Source organism: Phoenix dactylifera, chromosome 3 (genome assembly GCF_051530095.1).
Source record: "Phoenix dactylifera cultivar Ajwa chromosome 3, Ajwa_hap1_PhDact_Kaust_v1.1, whole genome shotgun sequence".
In the NCBI taxonomy this organism is placed as follows: Eukaryota; Viridiplantae; Streptophyta; class Magnoliopsida; order Arecales; family Arecaceae; genus Phoenix; species Phoenix dactylifera.
Window position 1 is genome coordinate 1,780,227 of NC_143192.1, and position 13,361 is coordinate 1,793,587.

Genomic DNA, 13,361 nt, shown 5'->3' on the forward strand with positions numbered 1-13,361 from the left:
CAAGAGTTAGTATCTTATTTTTGATGAAATCATTTCTAGACTAGTTAGGTTAGATATATGGTGACCATTATTAGTCCATTAATTACAACCCAAAAAAAATAATGGAGGGCTCCGTTATTGGGGGTAACAGGCGTTATGGAAACCATAAAATACCAACAAAAGAAAAGCTCAGAGCCAGGAAGGCAAAGGGCCAGTCATGGGCCCCAACACAGCAAACAAGCCCAAGGGAGAAACAGGGGAAGCGAGGGGCATAATGGGAAGGAAATGGGCATAGTGGGAAATGTGTGTGGTGAGTGAGGGTATTTTGGGCATCAAGCGCGTTATTACATCTCTCTTCCTCTTTCCCTTTTTCTCTCTCTATAGTTTTCTCCCCGTCAAGTCCCAACGGTCCGTTTATGGTATTTCTTCTAATACCTTTTTTTCCCCACATTTGAACTGTTTTTAGGCACTCCATCCGGCGTCCGTGCTTTTGTTTGTCCATTTTAAGCAACCGTCACCCTCACGTCCAGAATGCCGCGGGAAATGCTAACGTGCGCCGTAGGAGCACAATTTCCTTGGCTTTCATCTCCTATCAGATTTGGTTAATTTTCACTTGCAAACTAGTAATTACCTTGAGATTACTACCCAAAAGAACCCAAAATCTTAAATTATAGATTCGATTCGGGTTGGATTATTTCTTTTTTATTTTGGTTTTCCCGAGCCTATCAAGTAATGCAATTTGAGCTATGTATCAACTTCAGTGCAATGCCTCATTGAAATATTTGTTTGAAGATTCAGAAATAAGTTATCAATATCTATTATTTGGTCGAGCGCCGATGAATCTTGCTCAAGTATCTCTCACTTGCCGAAGCTTGACCCCATCAAAAATTAGTTAAGTTTGCGGAAACTTGTCCATAAAATTCAAAATCTAGCATGAAGTATTTTAAATTGAGGGTGAGATCGATCCAATTATCTAATTGCTAAATTTAGGTTATGGTTGAGTGGCTAATTTGACTTGAGCTGATCGAAAATATTTCATTTGAAGTTGATAGAAACTCCAACCTACCTCAAACAAATTGGTTATATGCTCCAAATCTTAGACCTAAATCCATCCACATCAAGGATCCAGACTTCTTGGAACCCCCAATCTCATATCTTGCTGCATGGAAAACATATGGATGGAGATCCAAAGACATGGAATGCAGGGACAGTGTGATAATAATGATGTGACATCCTCTCTGTAGTTGCTCATGGCGATTCCTCTCTTTTCCCCTGCAGCCTCTTGTCATCCCATAGGTGCTCACTCAAGCCTAGCCCATATGAGACTCCCTATGGGATTTCTAGTTCGGCCTCAATCATGTCACACATGAGATGTGGTTTGTTTCCAGCCATTCTCGTTAGGCACCAAGATGTCTAAATGGCAGCCACTAGGCCTACTCGTTTGTCATAGCCTTAGCCAATCAAAACACAATCCAAATCTTCTCCCATAAAGCTTCACTACATTATGGTGGAAAAAATACTGGGGATGGCAATTAGTCGAGTATAGATCGAGTAGGCCATTACCCATTCCTGTTCCGTACTTGCCTCGGAACGGGGCGGGGCGAGTAGAGTCTCAAAGTGGAGAAGTGTAGGTAAAGTTTAATCGGGCAGGTTGGACAGATCAGGTATAAAAATCAATATTTTTTTGTCTTGGAAAGAAAATTAGTAAAGAGTTATACATATCTGGATCAGGTTCGAAGTAGGTTTTGCTATTATCCGTACCCATCCCAAATTCGGCACAAATCGGGTAAAACCCATCCCATGAGAGACAGGTCAGATTGAGTAAATTACCAACTCTAGAAAATGCACCATTATCTAGTTTCAAGAAAGATGTGCCCTTCTGCCCAAGACTTTCCTTCATTGGTAGTGTCTACAGTAGGCCTAGGGTTAGGCTCTGATTAAATGGAGCCCAGCTTCTGTGTTCATGGAACCGCAGGCAAGGTTGTGGACATTGAATGGCCTTAGGATTCAGAAGTCACATGTGTGCAACTGGCACTGACCCACCCAAGTATAAATCATACCAAACCTTTTTCTTGTTTTTAACAATGTGTTTTAATTAATGTGCTCCATAAACCATTCATCTCTTCTTGGACACCATTATTGACCAGCATAGCAGTCATGGTTGGTTATTATTAGGCCAAAGAAGTTTATAAAACAAAATTTTCTTTAACTTCAGCATTGACCTCTTGGAGTAAAGGAATTAGTAATTACGATGTTACAATAAAATCTCATGATTCTGAGCATTCTATAACTAATAGATATATCGGAATACTACTTCAAAAATAAATATTATCTTTTGGGCATATATGTGGAAAACAATTGTGTTTTTCTTTTTCTATCGTTGAAGAAGATGACCGCCGGGCTTTTCATCCAAAAATATGGAAATCGTGTCGAATACTTGGTACACATGCTAGGGTTCTAACATGAATCTTCCTCTTATCTGAAGAGGGGGCGGCTGCTGGACTATAGCTTTATTTACTGAAGTAATTTATATGTTGATATTTAATTATTGTACGATGTTATTGCAAATGATGAAAGTTCGTAATATATGCTTAGGTATGGTTTTTTATAAATAACTAAAATTTTAAGTCCACGATTGTTTGAGGATCTTAATCTTGGAGGAAAGGGAGAGGTAAATAGTCGAGATCAGGATAATAAAAACATGATGGAAACTAGAACTAGGATTATTAAAACATGATGGGTAATATGAGAAGCATATGTGGACCATGATCTTTAGTTAAATAGTTATCAATATTTCACTTTAATTGTTTGTCTAAGAAATTTGACCAATATGTACTCTTTAATTTTTTTTGATGTTAATTTAACAAAATGTCACTATTATAAGGAAATTGATTCCACTCTGATTTCAAACAAATCTTCATGACAAGAACTAGTCATGCAGAAACAGCATATTTTAGCTTTGTTTTTTTTTATATTAATGGAAATGGAGGAAACAAGATGCTTCCCCAAGATTTATTAAAGAGCAGGGAATTCATACCCCCCCCCCCCCCCCCCCCCCAAAAAAAAAAAAAAAAAAAAAAAAACAGAGAGAGGTTGGCAGAGAAGAAATTTAGGAAGGGAATGCATGAGAAAGAGAATAGTTCAGCATCAATGATTAAAAAAGGTTGAGTAGTCGCTATAATTGCACCAAGCTTTTCCTAAGCATAAATTACCCAGCATCACAATATCTGTTGAAGAACCGATGTTAAAGAAGCCTTTCGGAAAGAAAGATTCTTGAGTTTCTCTCGTGCCAAATTTGCGAAGAAAATGCCATGGGAGTCGGTCCCAACCCTTTCCTATGTTTAGAAGAAATCCACTAGAATATTTTACCTTTGTTTGACCACACCTTTTCTCTGCCTTCAACCACATAATTTGAACCCATGGAAAGAAAGACACATCATTAGTTGGAAAGTGATACGTAATGAACTTAAAAACAAGTATTCTATCATGTGATTATGTAATCAAATTTGTTGTCATTTACCGAGGCTTGACCTGTCGCGCTTTATGATGATTGGGAACGTAGAAGTTCTACAAGTTGGCAGAATGTTATGCAATCAAATGAACAAATAATGGCCAAAAGGACAAGGGGAATGCATGCATGTTATTATTCAAACTTCGCTTGGAGAGGGGGATGCATTAACTTGGAAGGAGGAGAGAAGGCATTAAAAGAAGGATTCTGTATATAAAAGAATGAAAGCCCATTTGCTGCTCTCCTAAAGAAAAAGAAAAAAAGCAAATAGAAAACCCATTTCTTACTTCAGGCTCTGAAGACAAAATCACAATCTTAACAAAGAAATAGCTGGAAAGTAATTTCCCAAGCCAAAGGTAACAAAAGAAGATAAGAGAAAGAGGGTAAATAACCAGAAGAAAGGAGAGAGGGTAAATGGAACTGGTGGAACTTGAGCTCAAATGTTATCCATTTGTTGATAATGAAAAGTCTAATTGTCCATCACTTAAATATTTTTGAAGATGAAATCTAAGAAACTCGATTTATGTAAATAGTAAAGTATGCGTACTCTAGTGAACTTTCTCCATTAAAAAAAAAAGAAAAAAAAAGAAGAAAAAAAGAAAACTCTAGTGAAGTGGGCACATGCTAAGTCACACCCCTCTTTTAGGGCGAGAAGATTTTTGGTTTTGAGTCTTGCGAGATGGGTCCCTAAAATTTGGAGGTAAGAGGTAATTTAAGCCATAAAGCCCTTCTCTTCCTTTCTCTCACTTATTGTAGGAAGATCCATCCCTAGATCAAGGTATCATAGTATAAAGTCTCTTTTGTATTTTAAGAAGCTTGGCATGTTTTGTAATCGGGCCAAACTCCAATTAACTTATTTAATGAGCCAAACCAAAGGAGCTCATATACATCTCATTTAAAATATAAATGAGGGAATAAGATCCCTTGGTGCCTTCAGGTACATACATTAAGCAATTTTGCATCATTATATTTTATCGTAAAATCTTATTTATAATATAAACATTAGTTTGTAAGTAGTAATTAGCATAAATATAATGCATAATATATGTTAAAGTATTTATTTTTTCCTATTTCAAGTTTAACAAAGCTAAGTCAAAACAAGCCGAGCATGGCTCTAAATCATCTCATTTAATTCTCGAGCAAGCCAAGTTCAAGCAAAACATGACCTGCTTACAAATAGCTTATTCTTTCGAGAACCCTAATTATGGTAATATCTTTATATCATTGATCATTGGCAAGCGCGAGTGGTAACTCTTGTTTGAGTTCTTTATAGCTTTATCTTCTAAAGTAAATATTTAGCCTCAAGTTATCTGCTCTAAATTTGCTCCATACATTCTTACTGACATCTGCACACACTTTTTTGTTGTTGAGAAATTTAAGTTATTCTGACAGAGGATATATTTTATAAATTTTAGGTAGGCTGTAGTGCTTGGTGAGGAACAGGTATTATTTTTGGTCTCCAGTTGGTTTGGGTCTAGTCAGACATGCTTGAATTTGATATATCTTTGATACCATAAGCTTTATTATACTCAATGTAGTTTGAATGGATTGTCAAGTTAATCCAATCCACTTTCAGCTCTACTACTAGTCATCATGTCACAGTTCAATCAACTTTAAGCATGATGTTATACGAACTAATTTATTATATCTAGCTCCAAATCAAATCACATCTTTCCACATTATTTTTTCCTCTTAGAATCATACCTGACAGCAAAATCGAAGCCTGCATTCTTGTTTCATGTCATAAAATAAGTGATTCCGGATAATCAACTGCGAAAATTTCAATCATTTGGTAGCAAATTCAGAAGAATCTGCAGTCGGCCAATTCATCACTGCATGCATCCAAGTCCAAGTATAGAACACCCAGAATTGCACAACAATTATCCTAAAGTTCAGCATGTTCATGGTGTATACCCCATATTTACTGTGCAGAGCTCACAAAAGGCACCATATCCGTTTGACTCTGCCTTGCCCTAGTTAGCTTCCAAGCAGGTGGATCTAACTAGGCCTTGTGATAAAAATCCAAGATCCACCAAACATTTCCATGACAGGATTTTAATATAAACTTAGGCATTATTTTTTATCATCCCCGGTCGGCTTATTGGATGAAGCCATTATTTCTTTATTGGGTGGCATTGGATGAAACCAAACTGTGTTGTATATAGTGAGATAGGTTGGTCAAATGTCATCCATGGATGTTACTGGACAAATTACTATTATATAAGGTGATGACATCCATGAACAAAAATCTCACCCTTAAGCATTGAACATGCACCAAACTAAATATATATAACATAACTCTTTGGTATTATAATGTTTTGAGCAAGTTACTATCTGGGATGGGTTCATTCGACTAATTTCCATGATTAGGACAGCTCACATGGTTTGATTATTTTGGCATGTCGTATCAATCTCAGTTGAAGAAGAATTTCCTCTTTAATTTATGTATGAAGTCTAAAAAGTTATTGCTTTATCCCATGAATTTGCTGCATAAATCTTGTATGGATCTTGGCCAGCAGCTTCACAAAGCTTAGAGGGGGAAGAAACCAGTTCCTCCTGTTCTTGAATGAGAAAGCTTCCTTCTTTATTTGTTTATAGCCTTTCAATTAAGGTGGCTGGAGACTTTATTTAGATTCAAAGCCATAGAGAACAATGGCTTGTGCATATCTTGTTCACTTGAATTTCTTCACCAACATGATCATCCCTAAAAGATTTCTTCCTCGAGCTAATATTAAAGAAGTTTGAGTTGTTTCTATATTATTGGAATCAATATCAAGAGGATTAACATGCAGCTTTGAGTAAACAGACTTTAGCTTCTTGTTTTTTTTGTTTTTTCTAGCGAGCTGAAATGGAAAAAGAATGTTTGTGATCAAGGTATAGCCTTAAATTAATGCTGCTTATAGAGATATTCACTTTTCCTATGGTTATTGGATTGTTTGGCTCATGACTTTCATCCAAAACATTGGAGCCACCACAAGCTGCTAATGTTGGCCAGAGATTGTGTGCACCAGCTAGGTTGATGAAGGAAGATCGAAAGTGATCAAACCATAAACCAGCCATGTAGTTTTCCAATCAACACCTTGCTGCTGGCTTAGCCTTCTCACACAAGGTTGTTTAACTTTACATGTTCATGCTTCTGGTTTTCTTGGACCTTTAAGATTGATATGGTTTTGAAAAGATGATATCTGTTAAGAAATGATCCAATATCAACATTCAAAGAAAGATTTACATTAAATATCAAATGCGGTATACGTTAAGATTCAAGACATTTTTTTGAGTGAGAAAAAGATTCAAGACTTCAAATAATCTAAATTTTTTGTTAGTGTAAGTGATTTCAGTCATCTTAAAAGGAAAAGCAGGTAGGGAGCGACAAATACTAGATTAGAAGATTAATAAGGAATGGAATTTCAAGCCTACATTGTTATGCATTAATAAATAAATAAATAAAACTTGTTATGACTTAGAAGCCAAAAAATTTATACTACTTGTTAGTAAATATTATATCGAGTAATAAATTTTTCCCCTTTGATGAACCACTGGTCGGTGCTGCAACAGGGGAAAAAACCTAGAAGACACTAGGCAGTCAAAGGAAAAGCTCCATGCACCATGAAATGATTTGGCTAGATCTTCATGAACCTCACCAACCTCTATAAATTGCAATAATCCCCTTGTGCTTCATGGTATGAGGAACTCTATGTTAACTAAACAGTTATAATCTACTTCCTTTAATTTGATATGTTCTATTTATTTATGTAATTTGGTTGGAGAATTCGGTACGGTGTACAAGAGTTCATAATAAACAAATGTTGATATATGGCAAGAATTTAAACTTGATCTACCAGATTTGACTTCTAAGTGGTAGGCCTAATTTTTCCCCTGCTAAACTTGGCGTGTACCTAAGATGCTTCTCTTCAGGGAGTCTATATTCAGACTATAAGATTATTAATAGGTTAACCAGACCTAATATCAGACTGCAGCCATCTTCAGAGCATGCACTTTGTGATTTAGGAGAGGCCATGTTTAAGAGGTTTCAAGCTTGATTCATCAAATGACTCTGGTTCTTTTGCAGACTAGTCTTCAGAACATTATACTTATGTTTAATTACTATAGCAATTAATGTTCAACCTGTAATCTGTAGTAACTTGGCTTCAACCCAATAAAATGCATTCATTTCAATCAATCAAAATCCCTTTTTCTGAGTATTTTTGCAGAAATGGGCCTTGTTTTGCAGAATAAGACCTACATTTACATGAGAATGGGATTCGAAGCCATGCCCTTAGAAGGTGCACTTTCTTCATTTATTGCAGAAAGAACAGAAGTTGTAGAAAAATATTGTTATCTAGAAGAAAGTACAAGTCCATGACACTGTGAAGACTCGTATTAGACAAATTATTAGTTTATTCAACAGCTTAAAAAGCAATGTTTAACCACTTGGAACCTGTTTGGATATTCCTCCAAAAATCACACACAGAGAGAGAGAGAGAGAGAGAGAGAGAGAGAGAGAGAGAGAGAGAGAGAGATAGTATTTCAAGATGATAAAATTTTCCATCACAAATCATATCGATCAAAGGTTAGACAATTAAAATAAAGATGATTTTTTTTATATTTTTAGTTAATTTTTTGTTTCTTTTAGAAGTAGTCCTACTAGACTTAAAAAACTATTTTCTATTATAATCTCTTTATTTTCTCTTAGATTAATTATATCTTGTGAGAATTGGGAAAGTCTATGAGTCTTAGAAAATCTCTACTATAAAAATCCCATGTACTCCTTTCATTGGCATTATAATCAATTGATTAAAAATTTTTTAACCTTTCTTGTGAGTGTTCTTGATTTATAAGACTATAGCAACCATTATGTGACTCAAAAGCTATTCTTTATTGGTGCAGCTGTGGAAGGCTCTACATAAAGTTAGTACGACATCGATGGGGTTGTGAGATTGGTAAGACTCAAGTCGATCAAGTGATTTGGTTTGCGAGAATCCAAATTATCTATCCCAGTTTAATTTATCTAGGATAGATAAATTATACTTGTAGATATACCTCTTTTGCTTCTTGTGTTTCAGTTATCATTTATCTATGTCAAGTTTTTGAGTTTGAATTACTTTTATAGTTATTTTCTTATTTATTTTTTAATAATTAATAAAAATATAAAAATATATTTATTATTTTTTCTTTTTAGAAAATTATAATTTTCTTAGGTAGGATAGGCTTTGCTTGATAGAATATGCAATGGTGGTGGAAACACAAGAACATGGAAAGAAAATACTTTATATAAGATAATGGAGTAGTACAACTTTTCTTCAAAGAGGAATACAATTTTTCTCTCTCAAGCCCTCTCTATCTACCACTCCTTTCTTTTTTCTTCCATGCATTCTTCTTCATGATAGCCACATATTTATAGGCACTAGAAGTGACCTTTTAACTCCCCTAATAAGTACATCATAATGAGACCTTTTAGATTATCCATATGACCCTTTGGATACTTCATATGACCCTTTGGATACTTCATATGACCCTTTGAATTCCTCAGCATAATTAAGTTTATCAACTTCCAACACCCCCCCTTAAACTTAATTGTTCTTTCTTTATCATACCAAGAGAACTTTTAAACTTGATGAAGAGGTCTACTTTCAAGGGTTTAGTGAATATATCAGCCACTTGATCTTGAGTCTTCACATATTGTAGCACTACCTCTTTATTCTTCACATGTTCCCGGATTGAATGAAAACGAATATCATTATGTTTACTTCTTTGATGATACACCGGATTCTTTCCTAGTGCAATGGCTGATTTGCTATCAATGTTTATCTTAGTGGGCTTCTTTTGCTCAGAGCCAACTTCCTTTAGCAACTTTCTTAGCCATATTGCATGTGATACACATGCAGATGCAGCAACATATTCAGCTTCACATGTAGAAAGAGTAACAATAGGTTGTTTCTTTGACATCCATGAAAATACTGCATTTCTCATAAAAAATGCGAATCCAGAAGTACTCTTACGGTCATCCATGTCTCCAGCCCAATCACTATCTGAGTAGCCAACAAGTTCAAAATTATCAAGATGAGAATAAAATAGTCCATCAGTAATAGTACCTCGGATGTACCGAAGAATCATCTTTGCTGCCTTCCAATGCATTGATTTGGGCTCTTCCATAAATCTGCTGACTAAGCCGACTGCATATAATATGTCCGGCCTTGTACAGGTCATATACCTCAAACTTCCCACTAAGCTTCTGTAGAGAATAGGGTCAACAACCTTTCCTTCATCTTCTTTTGATATTTTTGCTCCACAATCAACGGGGGTGCTTATAGGATTACAATCTTCCATTTTGAATATCTTCAAGATTTCTTTAGCATAACCTTCTTGGGATATGAAAATTCCTTCTTCATGTTGTTGGACTTCCAAACCAAGAAAGTATGTCATGAGTCCCATGTCTGTCATCTCAAATTCCTTCATCATAGCATGCTTGAATTCTTCAATCATTTGTGGATCGTTACCTGTAAAGATGAGATCATCCACATACAAACAAACAAGTAATATGTTAGAATTTTTTTCTTTTTCATACACAGCATACTCAGAGGAACATTGCTTGAAGCCGTTTGCTTTGAAGTAGCTGTCAATCCTTGAGTTCCAAGCTCTTGGAGCTTGTTTTAAGCCATAAAGTGCCTTCTTTAGCTTTAAAACCTTCTCTTTGCATTCCTTCTTCACATACCCTTTAGGTTGCTCAACATATACTTCTTCTTCAAAAAGGCCGACTTCACATCTAGTTGGTAGATTCTCCAATTGTTTTGTGCTGTTAAGAAAATTACCAGGCGAATTGTCTCCATACGAGCTACGGGAGCAAATACCTCCTCGTAGTCAATCCCGGCTTGCTATTTGTAGCCTTTAGCTACTAAGCGAGCCTTGTATTTTTCTATCTTTCCTTCTGCGTTCTTCTTTACCTTTCATTCTTTTGGATTGCTTTCATTTCTTCATCCATGGCCGTCTTCCAGTTTTCATTCTTTACTGCTTCTTCAAAAGAGATTACATCCTCATCAGCATATAAACAAATGAGATTAAGAGGTCTTGTTACCTCATAGAGATCTTGAATGCTTCTTGTCTTTCTGAAATCCTCACTTAAAGATGGAGATCTCGTGCTAGGTGAAGAGAGAGGTGAGGAATCTTCAGCTTGAGCCTTTTCATCTTCTTCTTCTTCTTGTACTTCCACCAAGTTGGTGCTCCAATTCCAACTTCCTTCTTCGTTGAACTTCACATCTCGGCTTACAATAGTCTTCTTTGTCTTTGGATCAAAGAGTCTATATGCCTTGGACCTCTGGTCATATCCTATAAAGATGCAAGGATAACTCTTATCATCAAGCTTGCTTCTTCTTTGATCTGGGATGTGTGCATAGGCAATACAACCAAATACTCTTAGATGAGATACATTTGGCTTATAGCCATTCCATGCTTCTTGAGGGGTTCTTCCATCAAGATTCTTTGTTGGGCAGCGGTTGAGGATGTACACCGCACAATTTACGGCTTCTGCCCAAAACTCTTTTGGCATTTTCTTTGTGTTCAGCGTGCTTCTCACCATGTCAAGAATGGTTCGATTCTTCCTTTCTGCTACACCATTCTGCTGGGGTGAGTATGCGGCAGTTAAGGTCCTCCAAATGTCTTGAGATTTGCAGAATTCTTCGAACTCCTTCGAGGTATACTCTCCTCCTCGATCTGATCTCAAAGCTTTGATTTTGCACCCAGTTTGGTTCTCCACAAAAGCTTTGAATTTTTTGAATATCTCCAGGGCCTCCCGTTTCTCCTTCAAGAGATACACCCAAGTTTTCCTGCTAAAGTCATCAATAAATGTTAGAAAATAACGACGACCTCCAAATGAGGCCGGTGTGATGGGACCACAAATATCCGTATGGATGAGTTGCAAAGGTTTTTTGGTTCGATGAAGTGACTCCTTTGGGAAACTTGTTCTTGACTGTTTTCCAATAATACATGCTTCACTTATTTCTTCACAAGTATTCTCCATGAGAGGTAACCCCTTCACCATCGCCTTTGAGGAGAGGAGCTTCAAAGAGCTAAAGTTCAAATGCCCGAACCTCAAGTGCCATAGCCACATGTTATTCTTCATGCATGCACTTAAGCACTTTGTATTGATATACTTAATGTTCAACACGAACATTCGGTTCTTGGTCATAGGTACTTTTGCAATCAACTGATCATGTTTATTCAAGTACAGGCATCCTCCTTTCATGCAAACATTAAAGCCTTTTTCTAATAATTGACCAAGACTTAAGATATTTGTTTTCATATTAGGCACATAGTAAACATTAGAAACGAACTGTTGAGAACCATCCTTGAGTTGGATTAGGATCTTACCTATCCCCTTCACTTGAATTTTTGAGGCATCTCCAAAAGAAACGTTGCCTTCCACTGTCTCATCTAACTCTTTAAAGATATGTTTGTGCCCACACATATGATTGCTTGCACCGGTATCCAAGTACCATTTATTCTCATTGGAGGCTTCTTCTCCCTTCTCTGCTAGTAGTAGCACACCATTTTCTCCTTCCTCTTTCCTTGCATAGTTGGCCTTCTCATGCACTTGATTATTCTTATTATGGTAACATTCTGAGGAAAAATGACCATATTTGCCACAAATAAAGCATTTAACATTTCTTTTATCATACCTTCGTCCTCCTCTTGAGAAACCTCCTTGCCTTTTTCCATCTTGAGTGCTTTCTTCATTTGATGGAAATCCTAGGCCTCCTCGTCCTCTGCCACGTCCAAAGGAACCTCGTCCTTGTCCACGGCCTCGTCCATGATGATATCCACGGCTGTAACCATGACCATGGTTTTTATGTTTGTCTTCGTCAGTTGGGCATTCCTTCTTTTCACTGATAGTGAGCTTGCTTTTTAGGGCTTGCTCCAAAGGTTCTTCTTTTCGCAACAAGATCCTCTGCTCATGGACTTGTAGAGAACCCATGAGCTCATCAATTGTCATAGTATCCACATCTTTGGACTCTTCAATTGCTGTCACAACATAGTCAAACTTTTGATCCAAGGATCTTAGGATCTTCTCCACCACACGCTTGTCCTCTATATTCTCACCATTTCTCCTCATTTGGTTTACAATAGATAGAGCCTTTGTGAAGTAATCCGAAATGGATTCTCCTTCCTTCATCTTCAAAGTCTCGAACTCGCCTCTCAATATTTGGAGGCGCACCTTCTTCACTTTCTCAACACCCTTATGGGCTTTCTCGAGGATCTCCCATGCTTGCTTTGAGTTGGTAGCACCAGCAATCTTCTCAAAAGCGGCTTCATCTAAGCCTTGATAAATAAAGTAGAGAGCCTTCTTATCTTTCTTCAAAGTCTCTCGTTGTTGCGCTCTATCTCCGTCTTCTTCATAGCCCTTTTCGACTATGTCCCAAATATCTTGAGATCCAAGTAATGCCTTCATTTGGATACTCCAATTCATAGTTGGTATTGGTGAGACGAGGAATAGGAAGCATCCCGGTAGCCATGACCTGGCTCTGATACCACTTTGATAGAATATGCAATGGTGGTGGAAACACAAGAACATGGAAAGAAAATACTTTATATAAGATAATGGAGTAGTACAACTTTTTTTCAAAGAGGAATACAATTTTTCTCTCTCAAGCCCTCTCTATCTACCACTCCTTTCTTTTTTCTTCCATGCATTCTTCTTCATGATAGCCACATATTTATAGGCACTAGAAGTGACCTTTTAACTCCCCTAATAAATACATCATAATGAGACCTTTTAGATTATCCATATGACCCTTTGGATACTTCATATGACCCTTTGGATACTTCATATGACCCTTTGAATTCCTCAGCATAATTAAGTTTATCAACTTCCAACATTGCT